Genomic DNA, 25,465 nt, shown 5'->3' with positions numbered 1-25,465 from the left:
AAACATTGCCAGGCGCGTATCCACCCTTGGTGGTACCAGGAACTGTGTCACTCTGTCCATGTTCCCACTCAATGTCAAGTTAAGGTTCCCCCCAGGATCGCAAAGGCATCTGGTGCTGTTACCAACCTATCTCCCATTCATCTCAGGCCACCAGTTTGCAAGCCTGGTGGGGAGATAACATTCCAAATTTCAGAGGCCGTAGCCCTACACCCATTCTGATAGGTCCACATCTTCACAACCTGAAACAGGACCAACCAACAGAATCCCATACCCACCTGCAACCCCTTGTGAATCCTACATGTGCCACTAATTGAAAGGGCCCTGTGTTAAGGAACTCTCATCTATTCCCAACTAGGTGGGTTCCTACATTAACTCACTGCCTGGGGCATACCTGGATAAGAATTTTGTCACCACACCACTTTTGCTGCTACTTCCCGGACCATTAATGTTCCATGAGAGGACCCTAAAGCCCACCAGATTCTCTTCCCGGGATTCATGCCCTAATGGCCCCAGCACTACATTCGGAGACATTTATACCTGTTTGAATAAAACGTTGCCCCCATTGCCACTGTCAAACTGTGACAAAACCTCTCTCCCAACCATAAACCACCCCTTCCCAAATCCTCTTGCTGTGATGTACAAACTACCCCCAAACCCAATACTCAAGGTGCCTGTCCCCCTCCCCATAGTAATTGCTGAACAGTCCTGAGTAAGGAATTCAGAACGGATATCCAGGGATGGGCTGCATGCTATGCCCTGCAACTAGAAACAACCAATTATGCAATCAAGTCAGCCATCATGGGGGTCACTACCAGAAGCCCCCCTCCTCAACATCTCCCAGAGTGGCAGAGGACTCCCTGTCCTTGGTGTCCTTGGTGTCCTTATCAACATCCTTGTCCACCTCCAAAGATGACCACTGGTTCCCACTGCCTAAGCTTGGTCACCCTGTATTTCAGCCACCACCCTCACCCTGTCTGCCTCAGTTTGGGTCTAGGTGGGGGCAATTTCCGCTCCTGTTGTCTTCCCCGTCTCAGCCTCTGTGTCATCTAGCTGCCCCATTACCGGGCCCAGGGCGATCCTGCACACAGAATCCATTTGCCTCCTGCCGGTTCCAAACTTCCACAATGGGAGGTCTGCGGGTCAATGGCATTTAGCTTGGCAGAGAACAACAGTGCATATTTAAGCTCTCGGAATCTCAAATGTTTCTTAACTTTAAAATAAGACTCCCTCTGCCTCTGGACCTCGGTTGTGTATTCTGGATAGATGTTGACCAATCCACTCTCTAGTTGCCAAGGCCTGTGGACCCTAGCAACTTTCAGGATGTCGTCCAGGTCTTGGACGTGCAGGAGCCGCAGCACAATGGCCAAGGCGAGGGGGACACACCCAGGTTCTTCCTGCAATGCTGTGCGCCCTTTCCAAAGTAAACAGTCTTGACGGTTTCCCTTTCAGCCCTACTGTGCCTAACCAGTCCTCCATATACAACTCAGTTGAGGGGCACATCACCTGTTCCGGAACCCTCGCCAGGCGAATGTCGTAGCTCCAGGTCATCCAGTTTTGCCACCATGTTGGCGTTGTCCACGTCCAGCTTGGCCAAGCGGGTTTGAGCCTTTACCTATGCTGGTGTGATTGACGTGAGGGTGCTTTCCGCTACTACTGCTCTTTCTCCCAGTTTCCGATGGTCAGTCTGCAGCAACCCTGTCTCCTGGTGACTGTGTCAATCCAAACATCCAATATAACAGGGTCGGCTTGGTATCCCTGATTGCAGCCTAAAAGGCTGCAGTGTGCGCACCCAGATCCCTGTCAATCTCATCTGGGGGGGATGAACTCACATGCCATCCAACAGGCACCCCAGGTCCTCCTGGTGACCTTTTTTGCCCCTTTCGCTCGATCCATTTTGTAGTTGTTCTACTCCTTTCTCCAGACACCCGCTGTCAGGAAATGTATCCCCATCAGACTCGCCTCACTACTGAAGGGGCACAGCAGACCAGGGCTGCCCCACGGCTGTTACACTGCAGCACCCCCGCAGTAGCACACCCCTGTGGGCCTCATCAAGCACCTCAGCCAGTCCCCTGGGGCATCAGCAATGGGGGAGCTCCCCAACCACCGCCTCCAGGCACAAGCACCTTGGCCCATCCCCTGACTGCCACACACTGCCAGGGATGTCATCCTATGGCTGCCTGCTCCAAGCCACTCCAATGCAAAAACAACAGTTGATGGACAGAATGCAGAACAATGTCATACATTCGCCCCAGTACAGAGATCTGGGCCTAAATCCATCGTTTTTTTGCTCGCCATGCCACCCCAGTTTAGACCTGGCCATATGCAAATCAGTCTTGACCCTGTGCCTCATGGGAACAGTCCAGCCCGAACTGCCAAGCCAGGTCCTCCCTGGACCGGAAACAAGCATCCTAGGACTGGTTTCGGGGTTTCACCCCTCTTCAGCCAGGATATCTTGATTCCAGTGGCATGGAGAGCACGGGACTCACATCTGAGCATACCCGTCCCACTCGGGGTGACAAATGCAAAAACAACAGTTGATGGACAGAATGCAGAACAATGTCATACATTCACCCCAGTACAGAGATCTGGGCCTAAATCCATCGTTTTTTTGCTCACCATGCCACCCCAGTTTACTCTCCAAGCCACTCCAAGGCAGACTCCCCCCTCTCGGCTGCTGGGCATCAGCTCCACTGCTCTTCGCCTCGCCTCAGCGAGAGCAGGCACTGCCAGGCTGGAGCCTCTTGCAACTTGAGGCAGGGCCTTTACACTGAACCAGCTATGCCAACTGCTGTAATTTCAGCAAGTCCTCAAGTCACACATAGAGAAACCTATATAGAAAGCAGCAAGCTAGCCACTCTGGAGCACAAAGAAGAAACAGACCAGATAACTCCAAAGCAGGTTCTGAGGACTATAAACCACTTAAGAGTGGACGGGGCTCCCGGACCAAATGGCCTACCCAACGCTCTTTTCAGGCAAGATCCTAGCTTCTTATCCCCCTTGTTCTGTAACAGTTTAAGGACCGGAATATTCCTGACTCCTGGAGTGGCAACATCCTCCAACCGATTCATAAATCAGGGACACGCTCAGACCCAAACAACTATAGGTTAATAGCCCTAATAGACGTTGAGGCCAAGATCTACGCATTCAACCTACTGGCAGACCTGGAGACTTGGGTCAGAAACAAAAACCTGATCCCAAAGACACAAACATGATTCCGGGCTGGTATGGGCACCCTGAAAAATGTATCAGCACTAACTCTCTTAGCCAAGAAAGCAATTGACAACTCTAACATCCTATATACATGCTTTCTAGACCTCAAAGCTGCATGTGATGAAGTGCCAAGATCCAAACTATGGGTTAAAATGAAAGCTTGGGCCCCCCCCCAATCTATTGGGAGCAATCATCAACTTATATTTGCATACCTGGGTCCAAATAAAAAAAGGAGACGGTCGGCGCCTAACAAAGAAATTTCCAACAATAAACGGGCTAAAGAAAGGATGTGTGCTGGCCCCTAGCCTATTTAACATCTATACCACCGACTTAGAGAGCGACCTATGCACAATCCAGGGTGACCCACCGAAATTGGGACAAACCACCATAGCGAGTCTGCAATATGCGGATGATATCGTGCTTCTCTCTCAAACCCCACTTGGCTTACAAAGGCTGATTTCACAACTCGAGCTGTACATCTCAAATGCACAATTAACAAAATTTGTTTGGAGGATAAATTCTTGTACTCTAAACCAGGTGGATGAATACAAATATTTGGGCATGCTACTAGATCGCCAATTAAACTATAATCATCATTTAGACCTTGGGAATACAAAATCAAAACAACTTCAATTCGCTTTCAAAACGATACAAAAAAGACTAAGTGGAAGCTCAACCAGTCACATGCTAACAGTTGTAGCAGCAACATTTCTGCACTCAATCACATATGGCTAGGAAATGATGACCACCAAGGACTCTAAAATGCTAAATCTTGCTCAATCGTGAGCTATAGTTACTTTAGGGAAGTAGGTATAGTTACTAGTGATAAATATAACTGGCTAATGTCTGTGATTTTTTTACTTAAAAGTGTTACATTGTCACTGGAATTTTCACCTAACTCGCACCCCCCACCATGCACATTTAATTATATCATTTCAGATGTTTCAGTGATGTTGAAGTGATGTCATAGAAAAAGACAAGCACATCTTCCAAATTCACATAGGATATTTATAATTGTGATAATGCACTGAAAGGAAGCTCTATGAATTACATGGTTGGATTTTTTTCGCCGGTGAACTTGTTTTCTCCTTTTAATAAATGCATCTAATATGAGTTTTGATGGGTGGTTGGGCACATTTCACTTATGAAGGACCAAACGCGTCTTGTCTGCAAATAAACATATGGTGTTTTGCTTCTCCCCTATGTGTATGTGTGTAAATATATATATCTATATCTATATCTATATCTATAGCTGGACATTTCCCTCGTACAAAACCCTAGAAATTCCCCTGTTATAGTTAGTTCAGCTAACTATAACTCGCGCCCCCGCAATGCACTGCTGATGACGTCACATATTACGTCACTCATGACATGGTCAGTGACATCACTGATGACATCACTGATGACATCTCAAATGACATCACATGATGCCATCATCATTGAGTATGTGTTTCTGAACAGTTTTATTATGTTTAATATATATAGGGAAAGGCCTGTTGAAGAATAAGTGGGTGTACAAGTGTGTGAATGGATGATTTTCTAGGTGCGTAACTGACTCTATAAGTGAGCCATTAAATGTATCTTACTGCAGACTAGTGACTAAACTGTGTGAATGTCTGTATGTGTCTGTGTGTTGGTGTATAAGTGGCTGCATGGTTTTGTGAATAGCTATATGAGTGTCTATATGGGTTATTGATTGGTTGTCTGAGTATCTGTAAGGGTGCCATAATGTTTGTGTGGGTAGGGTGTGTGTGACTCTGTGACTAGATGTGTGAGTGGGTGATTCAGTGGGTGCATGGTTTTAAGAGTGCATCTGTGATGGACTGTATGGTTGGGTGAGTGTACGTATGGGTGTGTTAGTGATTGAATGTATACCTCAGTTGTACATGTGTCAGTAACTACATATGTGAAACGCAGTGTATATGTGTGTAAGAGAATATACCTATCTATATGTGAGAGTGTGTGATTTTTGGAGTGGCTGTATGCGCCATAGTGCAATGATATCTGTGTCATGTGCTGTTTATTTTTCTGAAGGAAGACACAACATTTGTTAGTAAGTCAGTGAACTTGAGTGTGTTTAACTGTATAGGTGAGTAAATTGGACTGTGATTAATTATTTGCATGACTGACTAGATGTTTCAGTACCTCAATGGATGATTGGCGGTGTGTGAGTGTCTATATAGGTATATAAATGCACAGAGTGACTGTAAGTATGAGTGACTGTACAGGTGAGTGAGTGGACATGTATGTAGACCTAAAAGTCAATGAGTGGGTGTGTAGTTATTGGTATTGGAGTATCTATGGTTGTCAAAATGTCCGTTTGAAATTTTGAGTCGGTGTATCAAAGGTTATATTAGGGTGTGCGAAGATGTACTAATTTATCACATGGATGACGCCATCAGTGATGTCATTTGAGATGTCATTTGAGATGTCATCAGTGATGTCATCAGTGATGTCACTGACCATGTCATGAGTGATGTAATATGTGACGTCATCAGCAGTGCATTGCGGGGGCGCGAGTTATAGTTAGCTGAACTAAGTATAACAGGGGAATTTCTAGGGTTTTGTACGAGGGAAATGTCCAGCTAACTATAACGCCCCTGAAACCTATGGTTTTTTCAGTGAATTTCTAAGGTTTTTTAAATGCTAATTCCTAACTATAACGCCCCTGAAACCTATGGTTTTTTCAGTGAATTTCTAAGGTTTTTTAAATGCTAATTCCTAACTATAACGTGCCTGAAACCTCTGGTTTTGTCAGTGAATTTCAAATGTTTTTTAAATGCCAATTCCTAACTATAACGTGCATGAAACCTATGGTTTTTTCAGTGAATTTCAAAGGTTTTTTAAATGCTAATTCCTATCTATAACTTATCTCTAAAGATATCATGAAAAGCATTCTTTTTTAAAAGTAGGGTGCACATTAGTTTTGTGGAAAAGCATCTTTGTGACTGGTTAAGAAAAAGCAGTTTCAACGTGGAGTACATATCATAGGATAAAATGTGCTCAGCTCAACCACACCTGCTACATGCATTTGGAAGGCACTGTTCGAACCTAAAACAATCGTCAACTTTTAACCTGCACGTGTCTTTAAATATTCAAGAAAATGTTACAAAAAAATATCGTTAAGTTTTAAAAAATTGATGAACTTTTAACCTGCACGTGTTGTAGAATGTTCTAGAAAGTGTGTTGATAGAATACGTTGCACTTCTGACTTCTATGTGTTGTTGAATATTAAAAAAACGGTTCATATGGAAAATTAAAAAGAAACCAATAGAGAAGTTTTGAAACCTAAAAGAATCAAGGAACTATTCTAATTTATTCTTTACATGTATTTATGTGTGCAGCAACAAAATTATAGACACAACAGCACTAGGAAGAGGAAGAAGCAGGGAGTGGGGGGAGGGGGGAGATGGGCAGAATGGCACACATGCACAATTAAGTACAACACACATATAGACTAACAATGGCCAAAATGAAACACACCAACAAGGAGCACAAGTCACACAACCCGCCAACAACACACCACTGAATGAGCATAGAAGTGAAAACCACGCTACATTCATACAGGATGTGTAGAAAGGCCAGTCGTTGGTGTTGTGGGATGTCTGCGACCGTGGTCATCATGGATGAGATGCCCAGCATGTGGCACATGGTCAAGTTCACTGTGTGTTATGTTGCCAAACAGCTGCTCCTCCCTCCCACGAGCCCCCACACTTTAGTACGGTGCGCTGTTGTGTCTTGTGCACTCGTACGGCACACCATTGTAATGCCTATTTGCGCATGTCCTACTACATTCCAACTACAACATCACAGTGCCGTTTGGAGGTGGTGCATGCCACTTTACAACATCGACTGCTGCGGCTCTTGTAGCAGGCCACACCAGAACACAGAGACACACTTACCGCACTTCCTGTACATGGACATGTCCGAGACACCCCGTTCCCCTTGCCAGATAGGCACACCCCTGCACTGACCTGTGAACCCCAGACCAGCACACGCCAGTTGTGCATGCAGGAGGATGTGTGCGTAGCTACACATCCAGGCTCACTGCCAACGCTGAGGTGACAGCACACTGTGATGTTGCAGGGCTTGTGCCTATCATGCTAAGACAATGACCACAGGGACACACTTACTAAGATGTGGGTTTGGGGGGCATTGGCGGTCCTGGAGTTGCTGAGATGAGTCTTCTGGCCCTCATGGGTATCCCTGTATCATGCTCATTGACTCTATGGCACCTGTGGGTGTTCTGGTGTGGCTCTTGGCTGTGTTCCCTTTCATGGTGCAGGTAGTTGTCCTGCTTAACACCAGCAGAAAGCAGGTGTAAAATCCCTGGTGCTAACGTGTCTTATCGCCGGAATTTGTTTCGCTTTGCAATTGGTGTGAAAGATGTGATGTGATTTTTTTAGTGTGCAGAACAATATACTGAGCAGTGTATCTCGTCAAGATGCAGCACCTGACGCACTATTCCCAATCAATATAAATACAATGAGATTTCTTAATAGATTTTGTGTGTACACTGTAAGTGCAGCCAATACCTCAGTTCAATTCAATACAGGATTTTAGTATTTAGAATAAATCGGAAAGGTGCACCTCGTGTCTTTTTGCACGGGAACGACTACTCTCCATTTCATTATCAGCACTTTAACGGAAGTAAAGTTGAGATAAATCTAACACACTATTCAGAAGTTGGTGCAAACTGCAGATATCACCAGTATTCCAGCGATAAGTGCCCCAAAATTTAACACCATGGTGGACTCCATCAAATAACAGTAATAAGAACAAGAAAGAGTCACAGAGCAGTTAAGAGAACAACCAAAAACGTTATTAATTCTTTTTTCAAACTTTATTTTTTATAATAATAAATATATAAACGATAAACTATTTTCAAACTTTATTTTTTTATTAACATATATATGAACAATAAACTAATAAACAAAATGTAACAACAATAATACAAAACAACAAGGCGGAACACTCCTGTGGGGCCATGGATGTCGACGACAGACCTGGAAAATCAGAAAGATTGTTAAAAAAAACAACAACATGGTATTCTCAACAAAATACCACAAGAAACAAATCACAGATATATAAAATGCATACAGCTAACAAAATTTTATAAGTTTAACTTACAAAAACTGTAAATGTTGCCGCTTTAAAATGTTTACAGAATCTGAGGAAATTTTTTTGCAGAAGGCACCACCCCACAACGTTTTTCTTCAGCGGTGAGGAAATTTTTTACTTTTCCCAAGGGGCAAACAAAGACCAATGCCACCTTCGCCACTCGCAAGATTTGCCAAAGAGTTCTGTTACGAGGGGATCCTAACAAAAAATACTCGTGCGGCACAGCAAGTATGATGAAACACCTAAGGACCCTTCATCCAAACAATCTTGCACGAGTGCAAACAGATGAGAAACACTCCTGTTCTTTATCTGTAAAAAAGAATCACAAATAAATGTATATTAATAACTTTCAAATGTATACTATTCCATTACTGTACAAACACATTTTATATAAAAACTGACTAAGAAACTATAGCCCTGAACCACAAGTGTGACGATCGTTAAAACACTACATGCATAGTGCATACTACTTTGAAGCAGTTCATGCCCTAAAGCCTACCTCACTAAAAGACTACATGCTAACTGACTAAATGATTACAGTACTATAAGGAGACACACTGGGTGAGTGACAGGGTGTTTGCTAGAAGAGTATGAATACTAACTAGGGAATAAAAGGTGTGAAACACAACTGTTTAGGTGATTAGAGGACTGCATCCATACTGCATAGGCATTTAAAGCAGTACATGTGCTAAGGCCTGGCTCACTGCATGACTACTTGGGTACTGACTGAATGATTAGAGAACAGCAAGGAGTGCCTAGGTGAATTTATAAGTGCTAGGCTTTTCGCACAGGGAATGGATTAGTACTTGGTACTGAATGGGTCACTAGAGGAGTGCAAAGGCAGTGACAAGTGCTGGACTGTATGGATACTGACTAGGAAATTGAAAGTGTGAAAGACAAGTGTCTAGGTGGTTAGAAGACTGCATGCATAGTGCATAGGGGTTTGAAGCAGTCCATGTGCTAAGGCCTGGCTCAGTGTATGAATACTTAGGCACTGACTGAATGATTAGAGTACTGCAAAGATAGTATCTTGGTGAATTTATAAGTGTTTGGGTTTTAGCACAGTGAATGGATTAGTACATGGCGCTGAATGGGTCACTAGAGGACTGCAAAGGGAGTGACAGGGTATTTCCTGGAAGTGTATGGATACTGACTAGGGAATTGAAGGTGTAAAAGACAATTGTATAGTATGTTAGAACACTACATGCATACTGCATAGACATTTGAAGCAATCTATTTGGTACTTAGAAACTGACTAAATAATCAGACTACTTCTAGGACAGTGCTTAGGTAAAACTTTTAAATTTTCAGTTCTGCCACAGTGAACAGAATAGTACATGGTACTGCACTTTAGTGTCAAACCCTGACTCATTTTATCAATGCATAAGCAAAGACTAGCTTATAATGCTACTAAAACTTGACAACATGAGAGGTTTTAAATTAGTTATCTGTCAGCAAATACACGATGTTACCAAATGCTTCTCTCACAGTGGTTCCCAAATGCCCACAGACTCACAGTGTGATTCTAGACAACAACCACTATACCTAGGAGTTTACCAAAAATCATTCACTACTGTGGAAGTGGTAAGGGAACTGCACACAATCTTCATATTTCAGGACTGCACTTTTATGTCAAAGCCTGACTCATATAATCAAAGCATAAGCAAAGACTGGCTTCTAATGCTACTAAAACTTGACAACATGACCGGTTTTAAAACAGTTATCTGTCAGCAAATACACGATGTTACCAAATGCTTCTCTCACAATCCTTACCCAAATGCACACAGACTCACAATGTGATTTTAGACAAGCAACACTATCCTAGGAGTTTACCAAAACTCATTCACTAGTCTGGAAGAGTTAATGGTACTGCACACAATCTACATATTTATGTACACCACATCAGTGTCAAAGCATGCCTCATTTAATCAACGCATAAGCAAAGACTGGATTCTAATGCTACTAAAACTTCACAACATGACAGGTTTTAAAACAGTTATCTGTCAGCAAATACATGATGTTACCAAATGCTTCTCTCACACTGATCCCAAATACACACTAACTCATAGTGTGATTCTAGACAAGCACCACTATCCCTAGGAGTTTACCAAAACTCATTCACTACAGTACAAGTGGTAAGGGAACTGCACACAATCTACATATTTCACGACTGTAATTTACTGTCAATGCCTGACTCATTTAATGAAAGCATAAGCCATAACTGTCTTCTAATGCTACTAAAACTTGACAACATGACATGTTTTAAAACAGTTATCTGTAAGCAAATACACGATGTTCCCAAAAGCTTCTCTCACAGTGATTCCCAAATGCACACAGACTCACAGTGTGATTCTAGACAAACACCACTATCCCTGGCAGATTACCAAAACTCATTCACTACAGTGGAAGTGGTAAGGGAACTGCACACAATCTACATATTTCACGACTGCACTTTAGTGTCAATGCCTGACTCATTTAATCAACGCATAAGCAATGACTGGCTTCTAATGCTACTAAAACTTGACAACGTGACAGGTTTTAAATTAGTTATCTGTCAGCAAATACACAATGTTACCAAATGCTTCTCTCACAGTGGTTCCCAAATGCACACAGACTCACAGTGTGATTCTAGACAACAACCACTATACCAAGGAGTTTACCAAAAATCATTCACTACTGTGGAAGTGATAAGGGAACTGCACACAATCTTCATATTTCAGGACTGAACTTTTGTGTCAAAGCCTGACTCATTTAATCAAATCATAAGCAAAGACTGGCTTCTAATGCTACTAAAACTTGACAACATGACCGGTTAAAACAGTTATCTGTCAGCAAATACACGATGTTACCAAATGCTTCTCTCACAATCCTTACCCAAATGCACACAGACTCACAGTGTGATTTTAGAAAAGCAACACTATCCTAGGAGTTTACCAAAACTCATTCACTAGTCTGGAAGAGTTAATGGTACTGCACACAATCTACATATTTAAGTACAGCACATCAGTGTCAAAGCATGACTCATTTAATCAACGCATAAGCAAAGACTGGATTCTAATGCTACTAAAACTTCACATCATGACAGGTTTTAAAACAGTTATCTGTCAGCAAATACATGATGTTACTAAATGCTTCTCTCACACTGATCCCAAATACACACTAACTCATAGTGTGATTCTAGACAAGCACCACTATCCCTAGGAGTTTACCAAAATTCATTCACTACAGTGCAAGTGGTAAGGGAACTGCACACAATCTACATATTTCAGGACTGCACTTTTCTTTCAAAGCCTAACTCATTTAATCAAATCATAAGCCATAACTGTCATCTAATGCTACTAAAACTTCACAACATGACAAGTTAAAACAGTTATCTGTCAGCAAATACACAATGTTACCAAATGCTTCTCTCACAGTGGTTCCCAAATGCAAACAGACTCACTGTGTGATTCTAGACAAACAACACTATCCCTTGCACTATACCAAAACACATTTCTTCATCTAGAAGTAGTACTACATTTTAGTATAGAAACATAACATAACTCATTTCACAAATTCATAAACAATGATCGGTTTATAATTCTACCAAAATATAAAAACAGCACAGTTATCTGTCTACAAACACATGAAAAACACAAATGCTTATCACAGAATGGTTTCTATATGCACACACATTGTAGAGAAAAAAAGTACTCCCTACACTTTTGCAGGAGAAATACATTAGTCTGATTAAAATCAAAATAGTCTACATACATCCGCTCACAATTAAATAACTCATCTTTCAAGTTCTTTTGTAGATTAAGAAGTATATCAATCACTCACCATATTTTCTTTTACAGAATCTCTGCACTGTGCACCTCTCAGCAAACACAAAGAATGGAAAAGTTTCCCTTTCATTTTCCACACATATACATGTAAACATCAAATCACATTCCTTCACACATAAACTCAAAAGCAAACACACGTTTCTATTGGTTAAACATTTCAGCCCTTTCCAACTGAAATACATTTAAATCCTTCCCCCAATCTGCCTTCTGCCTGTTACCATAGAAACAGGTCATGGAATACTGCACTGAGCTCACTGGTCACAAGTTCAGCACACAATGTTGCTAATCAAGACAGGAAGTGTGCTTGACTTTTCAACATATCAGCTTATCATATAAAATGTTCCTTACAATCTGTTTTTGTTAACCAATAAGAATCATACCTTTAAAAAACCTTTCAGTGTAGAAAGTAGTCATACAACCAATGATTTCTTGTCTTTTTAAAAAAAACATTGCCGTGGATCCGCGCACCCAACGCGTGAGAATCCGTGCACCCAACGCGTTAGGATGCGTGCACTGTGCGCGTATTTCGCCGTTTAAAAAAAAAGGGGGGCCCCAGGGTGTCCCAGGGGGTCCTTCTGGGACCCCCTAAGCACCTCTAGAGGGTCAGAGTATTTCCACTCTGCCCCCTTTATATGTTTTACACACTTATTCCCCTTGCTTCTTCAGCCTCGGTTCATCCGAGGCAAAAAATGGCCGCCAACAGTTCCTGGTTCCGAATGTAGGGATACAATCGACAGCCAATTAGCATTCAGCGCGCGATCGTGAGGGTGCGCACTCGGTTCGGGGAGGGTGCGCTTACGGTGCGGGTAGGGTCCGCGGATCCTCCCCGGCCATAGATATCACTAACTTTTTTACCCTAATTTTCTCAGGAACTACTGAACAGATTCACACCATTTATGCAAAAGGCACAAGTCTGAACTGAGGACTACCTCTTTGCCAAATTTGGTGTCATTCCGTTCATCGGTTCGGGCTGTAGCTGCGACAACAGATCCTATGGGAAATTGCATGGGGAAAACACGTTTTGGGACCCCCCTTTTTTCTCGGCCCCCCGCTTGACGAATCACCACAAAACTTTTAGGGTAGGAGCGGAGCGGAGCTGGACAAAAGTTTGGAAAATTTCGCGAAGATTCGTCAATCGGCGCCAGACTTATTGGGAATAGAATGTTGCGGATTTCCTATGGAAAATAGGTCCTAACAATAACTATCTACTGGCGACCGCACTACATCGCAAGCTCACCATCTGTTTTACGGCATTATTTATTTCTTTTCAGGTTCTGGGTAGGCGGTGCTAAGTGCAATCTATTGGCTACCCTGGGACATGTAGTCTCTGATGTGAGCAAAATTATTTCCTTTAGTAAGTTCGATGCGCATTTTACAATAAAAGCATTTCAGTGTCCTTTGTAGGATTTTGAAACATTGAAGACGGGCTTATTATGCATATCGAGCACTGTACTGTAAATGGTTAGGAACAGTTAAAAAAACACAGCCTCAATTCTTTGTTGATGGTGCTCCTCTCCACGGCTGGGCTGCCGTGTGAATAGGTATGCAAACAAAGTGCCCAAGAGCTTTGAGAGGGCACACACAGCGCTCGCATCCTCCGGCTTTCTGATGCAACTCGCCTTCATATTCCATCGTTTAGCATTTTCTGTGCCGACGCGTTTCAAGGCTCTGGGCCTCTTCTTCTTGGGCTGCTAATTAAAACACCACATCGCAAGCTCACCATCTGTTTTACGGCGTTATTTATTTCTTTTCAGGTTCTGGGTAGGCGGTGCTAAGTGCAATCTATTGGCTACCCTGGGACATGTAGTCTCTGATGTGAGCAAAATTATTTCCTTTAGTAAGTTCGATGCGCATTTTACAATAAAAGCTTTTCAGTGTCCTTTGTAGGATTTTGAAACATTGAAGACGGGCTTATTATGCATATCGAGCACTGTACTGTAAATGGTTAGGAACAGTTAAAAAACCATAGCCTCAATTCTTTGTTGATGGTGCTCCTCTCCACGGCTGGGCTGCCGTGTGAATAGGTATGCAAACAAAGTGGCCAAGAGCATTGAGAGGGCACACACAGCGCTCGCACCTTCTAGCTTTCTGATGCAACTCGCCTTCATGTTCCATCGTTTAGCATTTTCTGTGCCAACGCGTTTCAAGGCTCTGGGCCTCTTCTTATTGGGCTGCTAATTAAAACACCACATCGCAAGCTCACCATCTGTTATACGGCGTTATTTATTTCTTTTCAGGTTCTGGGTAGGCGGTGCTAAGTGCAATCTATTGGCTACCCTGGGACATGTAGTCTCTGATGTGAGCAAAATTATTTCCTTTAGTAAGTTGGATGCGCATTTTACAATAAAAGCATTTCAGTGTCCTTTGTAGGATTTTGAAACATTGAAGACGGGCTTATTATGCATATCGAGCACTGTACTGTAAATGGTTAGGAACAGTTCAAAAACCACAGCCTCAATTCTTTGTTGATGGTGCTCCTCTCCACGGTTGGGCTGCCGTGTGAATAGGTATGCAAACAAAGTGCCCAAGAGCATTGAGAGGGCACACACAGCGCTCGCACCTTCCGGCTTTCTGATGCAATTCGCCTTCATATTCAATCGTTTAGCATTTTCTGTGCCGACGCGTTTGAAGGCTCTGGGCCTCTTCTTCTTGGGCTGCTAATTAAAACATCACATCGCAAGCTCACCATCTGTTTTACGGCGTTATTTATTTCTTTACAGGTTCTGGGTAGGCGGTGCTAAGTGCAATCTATTGGCTACCCTGGGACATGTAGTCTCTGATGTGAGCAAAATTATTTCCTTTAGTAAGTTCGATGCGCATTTTACAATAAAAGCATTTCAGTGTCCTTTGTAGGATTTTGAAACATTGAAGACGGGCTTATTATGCATATCGAGCCCTGTACTGTAAATGGTTAGGAACAGTTCAAAAACCACAGCCTCAATTCTTTGTTGATGGTGCTCCTCTACACGGCTGGGCTGCCGTGTGAATAGGTATGCAAACAAAGTGCCCAAGAGCATTGAGAGGGCACACACAGCGCTCGCACCTTCCGGCTTTCTGATGCAACTCGCCTTCATATTCCATCGTTTAGCATTTTCTGTGCCGACGTGTTTCAAGGCTCTGGGCCTCTTCTTCTTGGGCTGCTAATTAAAACACCACATCGCAAGCTCACCATCTGTTTTACGGCGTTATTTATTTCTTTTCAGGTTCTGGGTAGGCGGTGCTAAGTGCAATCTATTGGCTACCCTGGGACATGTAGTCTCTGATGTGAGCAAAATTATTTCCTTTAGCAAGTTCGATGCGTATTTTACAATAAAAGCATTTCAGTGTCCTTTGTAGGATTTTGAAACATTGAAGACGGGCTTATTATGCATATCGAGCACTGTACTGTAAATGGTTAGGAACAGTTCAAAAACCACAGCCTCAATTCTTTGTTGATGGTGCTCCTCTCCACGGCTGGGCTGCCGTGTGAATAGGTATGCATACAAAGTGCCCAAGAGCATTGAGAGGGCACACACAGCGCTCGCACCTTCCGGCTTTCTGATGCAACTCACCTTCATATTCCATCGTTTAGCATCTTCTGTGCCGACGCGTTTCAAGGCTCTGGGCCTCTTCTTCTTGGTCTGCTAATTAAAACACCACATCGCAAGCTCACCATCTGTTTTACGGCGTTATTTATTTCTTTTCAGGTTCTGGGTAGGCGGTGCTAAGTGCAATCTATTGGCTACCCTGGGACATGTAGTCTCTGATGTGAGCAAAATAATTTCTGTTGGAAGGTGTTCCCCGGGGAGGCTGCGGAATGCGTTCCCGACCACCCGGAGGCCCACCTTACCCAGAGTTAGGCCGAGCAAGAGCAGGGAGGCCCTTCCTGGAAGGGTCTCGCACCTAGGATCGCACACGCTGCGTTTACTCTCTTCTTTGGATAGAGGGACACCACACAGTAATTCGTTGCAAGATAATATGCTTTTATCGGTGGTTGTCAGGGATCTTTATGATCCGTCAGGCAGGTGCAGAATTAATGCCACAAGTGGCAGCGATCTCGTGATGAGGGGAAAAGGGGTAGCGGGACAGTCTTTGAATCAGTGTCTCTGCGAGGTATCCGGCGCACAGCTCTCAATCCTCGAGCTGAGGGGATGTTGCTTCTCTCGGCAATCTCTGCCAATTCTCTTGGAGGAGCGGGCCGCGAGTCACTCAGCAGGCACCGGAGGGTCGTAGTTCAGGGAGCCGCGACGGCGTCAGCAGGGCTCAGATGGTTTCAGAATTCGGGGAGCCGCGACAGCGTCAGCAGGGCTCAGATGGTTCAGAGTTCGGGGAGCTGCGACAGCGTCAGCAGGGCTCAGATGGTTCAGAGTTCGGGGAGCCGCGACAGCGTCAGCAGGGCTCAGATGGTTCAGAGTTCGGGGAGCCGCGACAGCGTCCGCAGGGCTCAGGTGGGTCAGGGATCGGGTAGCGTTCTTCTGTTCGGGGAGCGATCGAGCCGCGACCAAGTCAGCAGGCTCTCGTCAGTCCAGGTCTTCTCTGCTCCCGTCCCGTCAGCACCCCTTGTTATACTCCCCCTCCTCTTTGAAGTCCGGAGTCCTCGCGGAGAGGGGTCTGGTGCCTGGGGGGGCGGTGTGACGGGGTTTCCTGTCGCTCGGTCCTTTGATCTGTTCAGGTGGGTCCGGGAGGGACTCCAGACACCCAGCAGGCGAGGCGCCCGCTCACCGGGGGCCTGGTGGGCGATCGAAACCACCCTCGGGGGAGAGGCCAGAGGTGTGACAGGGTCGGCGCCTCTCGGTCTGGTTTGGGGGGTTTCGCTCTCCCTCGGCCGGGCATGCGTGTTGGGGATCTGGTCGGCCCTCGGGATGTTGGCCCACGGGAGCCGGAAGGCCGTGTCCACGAGGTTCGGCGTGGTTGTAGGGTAACTTGCTGGTCGGGAGGGCCTACGCCATGAGGCCGGTCTCACACGTGCCCCCCCAGCTGAAAGGCGGGGAGAACTACCCATCCACTTGGGGGTTCTCCTCGCTGAAGCGGAAGAATCGGGACAGGCCGTCTGCGTTGGCGTGGTCAGTCCCGGGGCGATGTTCCACAGTGAAATCCATCCCTTGGAGGGAGATGGACCAGCGTAGCAGCTTGGGGTTTTCCCCTCGCATCTACATCAACCACCGCAGGGGTCGATGATCTGTTTGTACTCGGAAGTGGGTTCCGAACAGGTAGGGCCGTAGCTTTTTGAGGGCCCAGACTACTGCGAAGGTCTCTCTTTCAATTGTGCTCCACCGCTGTTCCCGGGGCAGCAACCTTCGGCTGATGAAGGCTATGGGCCGATCTATGCCTTTGTCGTCGAACTGGGAGAGGACTGCCCCGATGCCGTGTTCCGAGGCGTCCGTCTGGACCACAAACTTCTGGGCGTAGTCGGGTGCTTTGAGCACTGGGGCCGCGCACATGGCGGCCTTTAGGGTGTCGAACGCCTTCTGGCAGGCGGGAGTCCAGTGTACTTTCTTGGGGTGTTTTTTGGAGGTTAGTTCTGTGAGGGGGCCTGCGATGCTGCCATAGTTCTTAATAAACCTTCGGTAGTAGCCGGTGAGGCCCAGGAAGGCCCGGACTTCCGTTTGGGTTGCGGGGGGTTCCCAGGACAAGATGGCGTCGATCTTCGGCTGGAGGGGGGCGACCTGCCCACTTCCGACCTGGTGCCCCAGATAGGTTACGGAGCCGTGCCCAATTTGACATTTGCTGGCTTTGATGGTGAGGCCGGCCTGGCGCAGAGCCAGCAGGACTTGACGGAGGTGCTGGAGGTGCTCGGTCCATTGGGAGCTGAAGACCGCTATGTTGTCGAGGTATGCTGCGCTGAACCTCTCTAGTCCGGACAGGACCCTGTTCACCAGCCGCTGGAAGGTGGCCGGGGCATTCTTCATTCCAAACGGCATCACCCTAAAGCGGTAGTGCCCATCCGGGGGGGAGAAGGCGGAGCGCTCCTTGGCTCCCTCGGTGAGGGCAATCTGCCAGTATCCACTAGTCAGGTCGAAGGTGCTGAGGTAGCGAGCTGCCCCAAGGCGGTCAATGAGCTCGTCGGCACGGGGGATAGGGTGAGCGTCCGCTCGGGTGACCGCATTGAGTCCTCGGTAGTCCACGCAAAACCTCAGCTCGGGGGCAACACCCGGGGTAGTCGCTTTCGGAACCAGGACTACCGGGCTGGCCCAGGGGCTGTCGGAGGGTTCAATCACCCCGAGGTCTAGCATCTTCGCCACCTCGGTCTGGATGCAGGTTCGGACCCGATCAGGGACCCGGTAGGCCCGATGTCTCACTGGCGGGCTGTCGCCGGTGTTCACGTCGTGGACACACCAGTTGGTGACCCCAGGGGTCAGGGAGAAGAGGTCCGCGCACTGCCCTAGTAGCTGGCGGCAGTCGGCGGACTGTTGGGCTGTGAGGGCGGTTGACAGTCTCACTCCCTCCACGGACCCATCGGTCTCTTTTGCCCCCAGGGGGTCTGGAAGGGGCTCGGTGTCTTCTTCGGCCCCATCGTCGGTGGCCAGGAGTAAACTCAATTCGGTCCGTACAAAGTGAGGTTTGAGGCGGTTCACGTGGAGAACCCGGAGGGGGTTCCGCGGGGACTGCACATCGACGAGATAGGTGACTTGGCTCTTCCGCTCGATCACCTTGAAGGGTCCAGTCCATTTATCTTGGAGAGCGCAGGGTCTCACCGGGGCCATGACCTAGACTTGTTGGCCCGGCTGAAACTCGACCAGCGTAGCATTCTGGTCATACCAGCGCTTCATTTCTTCCTGGCTAGCCTCGAGGTTCGCTTCTGCGAGTTCTCTGAATTTCCGGGTCTGGTTGCGGAGCGCCAAGATGTATCGGAACACATCCGGAGGGGTCCCCCGGGGGGTTGTTTCCCACCCCTCCTTGACCAGGCTCAGGGGTCCTCGGACGGGGTGTCCATATAGTAGTTCGAATGGGCTGAATCCCAGGGATTTTTGGGGAACCTCCCGGTAGGCGAACAGGAGACATGGGAGGAGGACGTCCCACCTCCGGCGTAGGGGTTCCTCGAGGCCCAGGATCATTCCTTTCAGTGTTTTGTTAAAGCGCTCGACTAGGCCGTTTCCCGTTTCCTTGGGGGTGGTACGGGGTGGTGAACTTGTACGATACTCCGCACTGCTGCCAGAGGGACTTCATATATCGGGAGATAAAGTTCGTACCCCGGTCACTCACGACTTCGCGGGGGAACCCCATGCGGGAGAAGATCCCCATCAAGGCCCGGCCTACCACGGGGGCCGTCACGGTGCGGAGGGGGATGGCTTCGGGGTAACGGGTGGCATGATCCACCAGGACGAGGATGAACCGGTGGCCCTGGGCGGTCTTGGGGTCCAGCGGTCCCACAATGTCGATTCCTACCCGCTCAAAAGGGGTACTGATGACGGGGAAGGGCTGTAGCGGAGCCTTGCGCTTGCCCCCACTCTTTCCGCTGGCCTGGCACGTGGGGCAGGACTTGCAGTGGGCCTCCACATTTGCTCGCATCTTGGGCCAATAGAAGTGGGTGACGAGTCGTTGGTAGGTCTTATCTTGGCCTAAGTGTCCGGCCAGGGGTACATCATGGGCCAGGCCCAGGAGGAGACTTCGGAAGCGTAGGGGTACCACTAGTACCCGGGCCGATCCCAACTCGGCCGACTTCTGTTCGCTGTACAGGAGGCCGTTCTCCCAGTATACCCAGTGGGTGCCGGTCCGGTCGCCTGCTGCTTGGGCCTCGGCCTGTTGTCGGGGTCCAATGAGGGACGGGCAGGTGGATTGTTCTTGGCAGAACTCTTCACGGGAGGGGCCCCCTTCGCAGGGCCACGGGGCCAGTTCTGGCAAGTCCCCGAGTTTGGTCAGGGTTTCGGGGTCGGAAGGCACTGACCCTTCGTCGGGAGCGGTCGGTTCGTCCAGAAGGGGGTCGTTGGCTGCTGGTGGTGTATTCTGGATCTCGGGGATGGTGGCGGTGTTTAGCGGCATGGCCTCTCCCCCCTCGAAGGAAGGCGCCCTGAGAGTCATTGAGTGCGTGGTGGCGCATACCCACTCGGGTAGGCCCATCATCTCGAGGTGGGCTCTTCGTTCCACTTGTCCCCACGGGGAGTTCTCAAGGTCGTTGCCCAGGAGGCAGTCCACGGGCTGGGAGGTTCGGACCGCCACCTTTAACTTGCCGGTGACTCCCCCCCATTCGAAGGGGACTAGGGCCATCCGGCAGAGGCTCTCTGAACTGTCCGATGATATGACGGGGCAAAAGGCGCCCGGCAGGATCTGATCTTCGGAGACCAGGCGGCAATGAACCGCCGTGACACTCGCCCCCGTGTCCCGGAGGCCCTCGATGCGGTGACCGTTGAACCGTTACCTGCTGTCGGTACTTCTTCGTGTTGGCGGGCAGGGGCGTTCCGGGGACCATCTCCCGGTCCCCTAGGGAGACCAAGGCCATGGCGGCTGGTTCCCATTCTTCGGAGTCTTCCATCTCTTCCCCCAGGGCTACGGAGGCCATCTGTCGAGCTGGCGGGGTTGTTGTGGCGGTCCGCTGGTACAGGGGACATTGAGGGTCGCTGGCATAGTGTCCGGTCTGTTGGCAGCGGAAACAGGTGATCCTCACTCGGGGCCCCGGCCTCCAGGTGGCCCGGTGCTGGCCGGAGGTGGAGCTGGAAAGGGCGGAGATTGTCCTCTGGGAGGGCTGAGCGGGGATCCCCCCGGGAGCTCCCTTTGCCGGCCTTGATTCCCTCCGCCCCTCTGGCGGGGGGGTCCCTGACTGTGGCGACCGTAGTCTCCCACGGGGCCCCGGGAGGCCCAGGTGTTCACCCACCGGTCAGCCTCGACGGCCAGTTTGCGAGGGTCTGTGGGTTTGCTGTCCAGGAGGTGCTGGCGCAGCTCTACGAAGCAATTAGCGGCCAAGTGTTCCCATGCGATTAGGTCGAACAGCTCCTCAAAGGTGGAGACCTTGCTGCCCTTGATCCATCCGTCCAAGGCCCGGCTGTAAAAGTTCACGTATTCCACCCAGGTGGTACCGGGTATCTTTTTGCAGTCTCTAAACCGTTGCCGGTACATTTCAGGGGTGAGCCCATATCTGGCTACCAGGGCCTCTTTCATGTGACTGTAGGAGTTCATCACCGTGGAGGGCAGGTCCAGCAGGGTATCTCTCCCCTCGCTCAGGAACCGGCCCCACAGCCCAGCCCCCCATTTTTTCTGCGGGACTCGGTGGGAGGTCATGGCGACTTCGTAGGCCTTGAACCATTGCTGAATATCGTTGTTCTTATAGTATTCTTTCACCACATCTTTGGGGATGTGGTCCTTTGGTTCCACGGTGGAGGAGATGGGTTGACTTTCCGAGGGTCGGGCCTCCGCCTTCTTAGCCTTGAGCTCGATTTCTTTTAGGCTACGTTCGTGCTCTAGTTGGAGTTTTTTCTCTTCGTGTTCTCTCTGTCGTTTTTTTTCCTCTAGTTCTCCTTGTAGGCGTAACTGTTCCACCGCCAGTTTTTTTTCAGCCAGTTTTAGCTCTCCTTCGATTTTTAATTTTGCTAGTTCTAGTTCGTGGTTGCGACCTCTTTCTCATTCCGCTAGTTCCTCTGGGGATAGGCCCCCCTCGGGGGCGCCGTTCCTCCCCGGGGTGCTTCGTGGTTCGTTTGGAGGCTCTCCTTCTATTTGCGTCTGGGGAGTTTCCGCCTCGACCCAGGTTTTTAATGCCCCCTGGAAATCCTCTTTCGTGCTTAGTCCGGTGGTAGCGATTCCAAAGTCTTTGCAAAATTGTTTCAGTTCTCGGTGCGTATAAGATTCTAACTGATCCTTTTGGAATGCCGTGCTCGGGTTGGTGCCTGCGGCACCCAGGGAAGTTTCTCCTTCCATTTCTTCTTGGTAGTGCGTAAGCCGTCTACTGCACGATCTCTAGGTGTTGGCTCGGATCCCGTCGCCTGCCACCAAATGTTGGAAGGCGTTCCCCGGGGAGGCTGTGGAATGCGTTCCCGACCACCCGGAGGCCCACCTTACCCAGAGTTAGGCCGAGCAAGAGCAGGGAGGCCCTTCCTGGAAGGGTCTCGCACCTAGGATCGCACACGCTGCGCTTACTCTCTTCTTTGGATAGAGGGACACCACACAGTAATTCGTTGCAAGATAATATGCTTTTATCGGTGGTTGTCAGGGATCTTTATGATCCGGCAGGCAGGTGCAGAATTAATGCCACAAGCGGCAGCGATCTCGTGATGAGGGGAAAAGGGGTAGCGGGACAGTCTTTGAATCAGTGTCTCTGCGAGGTATCCGGCGCACAGCTCTCCATCCTCGAGCTGAGGGGATGTTGCTTCTCTCGGCAATCTCTGCCAATTCTCTTGGAGGAGCGGGCCGCGAGTCACTCAGCAGGCACCGGAGGGTCGTAGTTCAGGGAGCCGCGACGGCGTCAGCAGGGCTCAGATGGTTTCAGAATTCGGGGAGCCGCGACAGCGTCAGCAGGGCTCAGATGGTTCAGAGTTCAGGGAGCCGCGACAGCGTCAGCAGGGCTCAGATGGTTCAGAGTTTGGGGAGCCGCGACAGCGTCCGCAGGGCTCAGGTGGGTCAGGGTTCGGGTAGCGTTCTTCTGTTCGGGGAGCGATCGAGCCGCGACCAAGTCAGCAGGCTCTCGTCAGTCCAGGTCTTCTCTGCTCCCGTCCCGTCAGCACCCCTTGTTATACTCCCCCTCCTCTTTGAAGTCCGGAGTCCTCGCGGAGAGGGGTCTGGTGCCTGGGGGGGCGGTGCGACGGGGTTTCCTGTCGCTCGGCCCTTTGATCTGTTCAGGTGGGTCAGGGAGGGACTCCAGACACCCAGCAGGCGAGGCGCCCGCTCACCGGGGGCCTGGTGGGCGATCGAAACCACCCTCGGGGGAGAGGCCAGAAGTGTGACAGGGTCGGCGCCTCTCGGTCTGGTTTGGGGGGTTTCGCTCTCCCTCGGCCGGGCATGCGTGTTGGGGATCTGGTCGGCCCTCGGGATGTTGGCCCACGGGAGCCGGAAGGCCGTGTCCACGAGGTTCGGCGTGGTTGTAGGGTAACTTGCTGGTCGGGAGGGCCTACGCCAAGAGGCCGGTCTCACAATTTCCTTTAGTAAGTTCGATGCGCATTTTTACAATAAAAGCATTTCAGTGTCCTTTGTAGGATTTTGAAACATTGAAGACGGGCTTATTATGCATATCGAGCACTGTACTGCAGCTGCCGTGTGAATAGGTATGCAAACAAAGTGCCCAAGAGCATTGAGAGGGCACACACAGCACTCGCACCTTCCGGCTTTCTGATGCAACTCGCCTTCATATTCCATCGTTTAGCATTTTCTGTGCCGACGTGATTCAAGGCTCTGGGCCTCTTCTTCTTGGGCTAATAATTAAAACACCACATCGCAAGCTCACCATCTGTTTTACGGCGTTATTTATTTCTTTTCAGGTTCTGGGTAGGCGGTGCTAAGTGCAATCTATTGGCTACCCTGGGACATGTAGTCTCTGATGTGAGCAACATTATTTCCTTTAGTAAGTTCGATGCGCATTTTACAATAAAAGCATTTCAGTGTCCTTTGTAGGATTTTGAAACATTGAAGACAGGCTTATTATGCATATCGAGCACTGTACTGTAAATGGTTAGGAACAGTTCAAAAACCACAGCCTCAATTCTTTGTTGATGGTGCTCCTCTCCACGGCTGGGCTGCCGTGTGAATAGGTATGCAAACAAAGTGCCCAAGAGCTTTGAGAGGGCACACACAGCGCTCGCATCCTCCGGCTTTCTGATGCAACTCGCCTTCATATTCCATCGTTTAGCATTTTCTGTGCCGACGCGTTTCAAGGCTCTGGGCCTCTTCTTCTTGGGCTGCTAATTAAAACACCACATCGCAAGCTCACCATCTGTTTTACGGCGTTATTTATTTCTTTTCAGGTTCTGGCTAGGCGGTGCTAAGTGCAATCTATTGGCTACCCTGGGACATGTAGTCTCTGATGTGAGCAAAAATATTTCCTTTAGTAAGTTCGATGCGCATTTTACAATAAAAGCTTTTCAGTGTCCTTTGTAGGATTTTGAAACATTGAAGACGGGCTTATTATGCATATCGAGCACTGTACTGTAAATGGTTAGGAACAGTTAAAAAACCACAGCCTCAATTGTTTGTTGATGGTGCTCCTCTCCACGGTGGGGCTGCCGTGTGAATAGGTATGCAAACAAAGTGCCCAAGAGCATTGAGAGGGCACACACAGCGCTCGCACCTTCCGGCTTTCTGATGCAATTCGCCTTCATATTCCATCGTTTAGCATTTTCTGTGCCGACACGTTTCAAGGCTCTGGGCCTCTTCTTCTTGGGCTGCTAATTAAAACACCACATCGCAAGCTCACCATCTGTTTTACGGCGTTATTTATTTCTTTTCAGGTTCTGGGTAGGCGGTGCTAAGTGCAATCTATTGGCTACCCTGGGACATGTAGTCTCTGATGTGAGCAAAATTATTTCCTTTAGTAAGTTCGATGCGCATTTTACAATAAAATCATTTCAGTGTCCTTTGTAGGATTTTGAAACATTGAAGACGGGCTTATTATGCATATCGAGCACTGTACTGTAAATGGTTAGGAACAGTTCAAAAACCACAGTCTCAATTCTTTGTTGATGGTGTTCCTCTCCACGGCTGGGCTGCCGTGTGAATAGGTATGCAAACAAAGTGCCCAAGAGCTTTGAGAGTGCACACACAGCGCTCGCATCCTCCGGCTTTCTGATGCAACTCGCCTTCATATTCCATCGTTTAGCATTTTCTGTGCCGACGCGTTTCAAGGCTCTGGGCCTCTTCTTCTTGGGCTGCTAATTAAAACACCACATCGCAAGCTCACCATCTGTTTTACGGCGTTATTTATTTCTTTTCAGGTTCTGGCTAGGCGGTGCTAAGTGCAATCTATTGGCTACCCTGGGACATGTAGTCTCTGATGTGAGCAAAATTATTTCCTTTAGTAAGTTCGATGCGCATTTTACAATAAAAGCTTTTCAGTGTCCTTTGTAGGATTTTGAAACATTGAAGACGGGCTTATTATGCATATCGAGCACTGTACTGTAAATGGTTAGGAACAGTTCAAAAACCATAGCCTCAATTCTTTATTGATGGTGCTCCTCTCCACGGCTGGGCTGCCGTGTGAATAGGTATGCAAACAAAGTGCCCAAGAGCATTGAGAGGGCACACACAGCGCTCGCACCTTCTAGCTTTCTGATGCAACTCGCCTTCATATTCCATCGTTTAGCATTTTCTGTGCCGACGCGTTTCAAGGCTCTGGGCCTCTTCTTCTTGGGCTGCTAATTAAAACACCACATCGCAAGCTCACCATCTGTTTTACGGCGTTATTTATTTATTTT

Source organism: Triturus cristatus, chromosome 3_1 (genome assembly GCF_964204655.1).
Source record: "Triturus cristatus chromosome 3_1, aTriCri1.1, whole genome shotgun sequence".
In the NCBI taxonomy this organism is placed as follows: domain Eukaryota; kingdom Metazoa; phylum Chordata; class Amphibia; order Caudata; family Salamandridae; genus Triturus; species Triturus cristatus.
The sequence above is the reverse complement of the archived record's forward strand: the minus strand, read 5'-3'. Positions refer to the sequence as shown.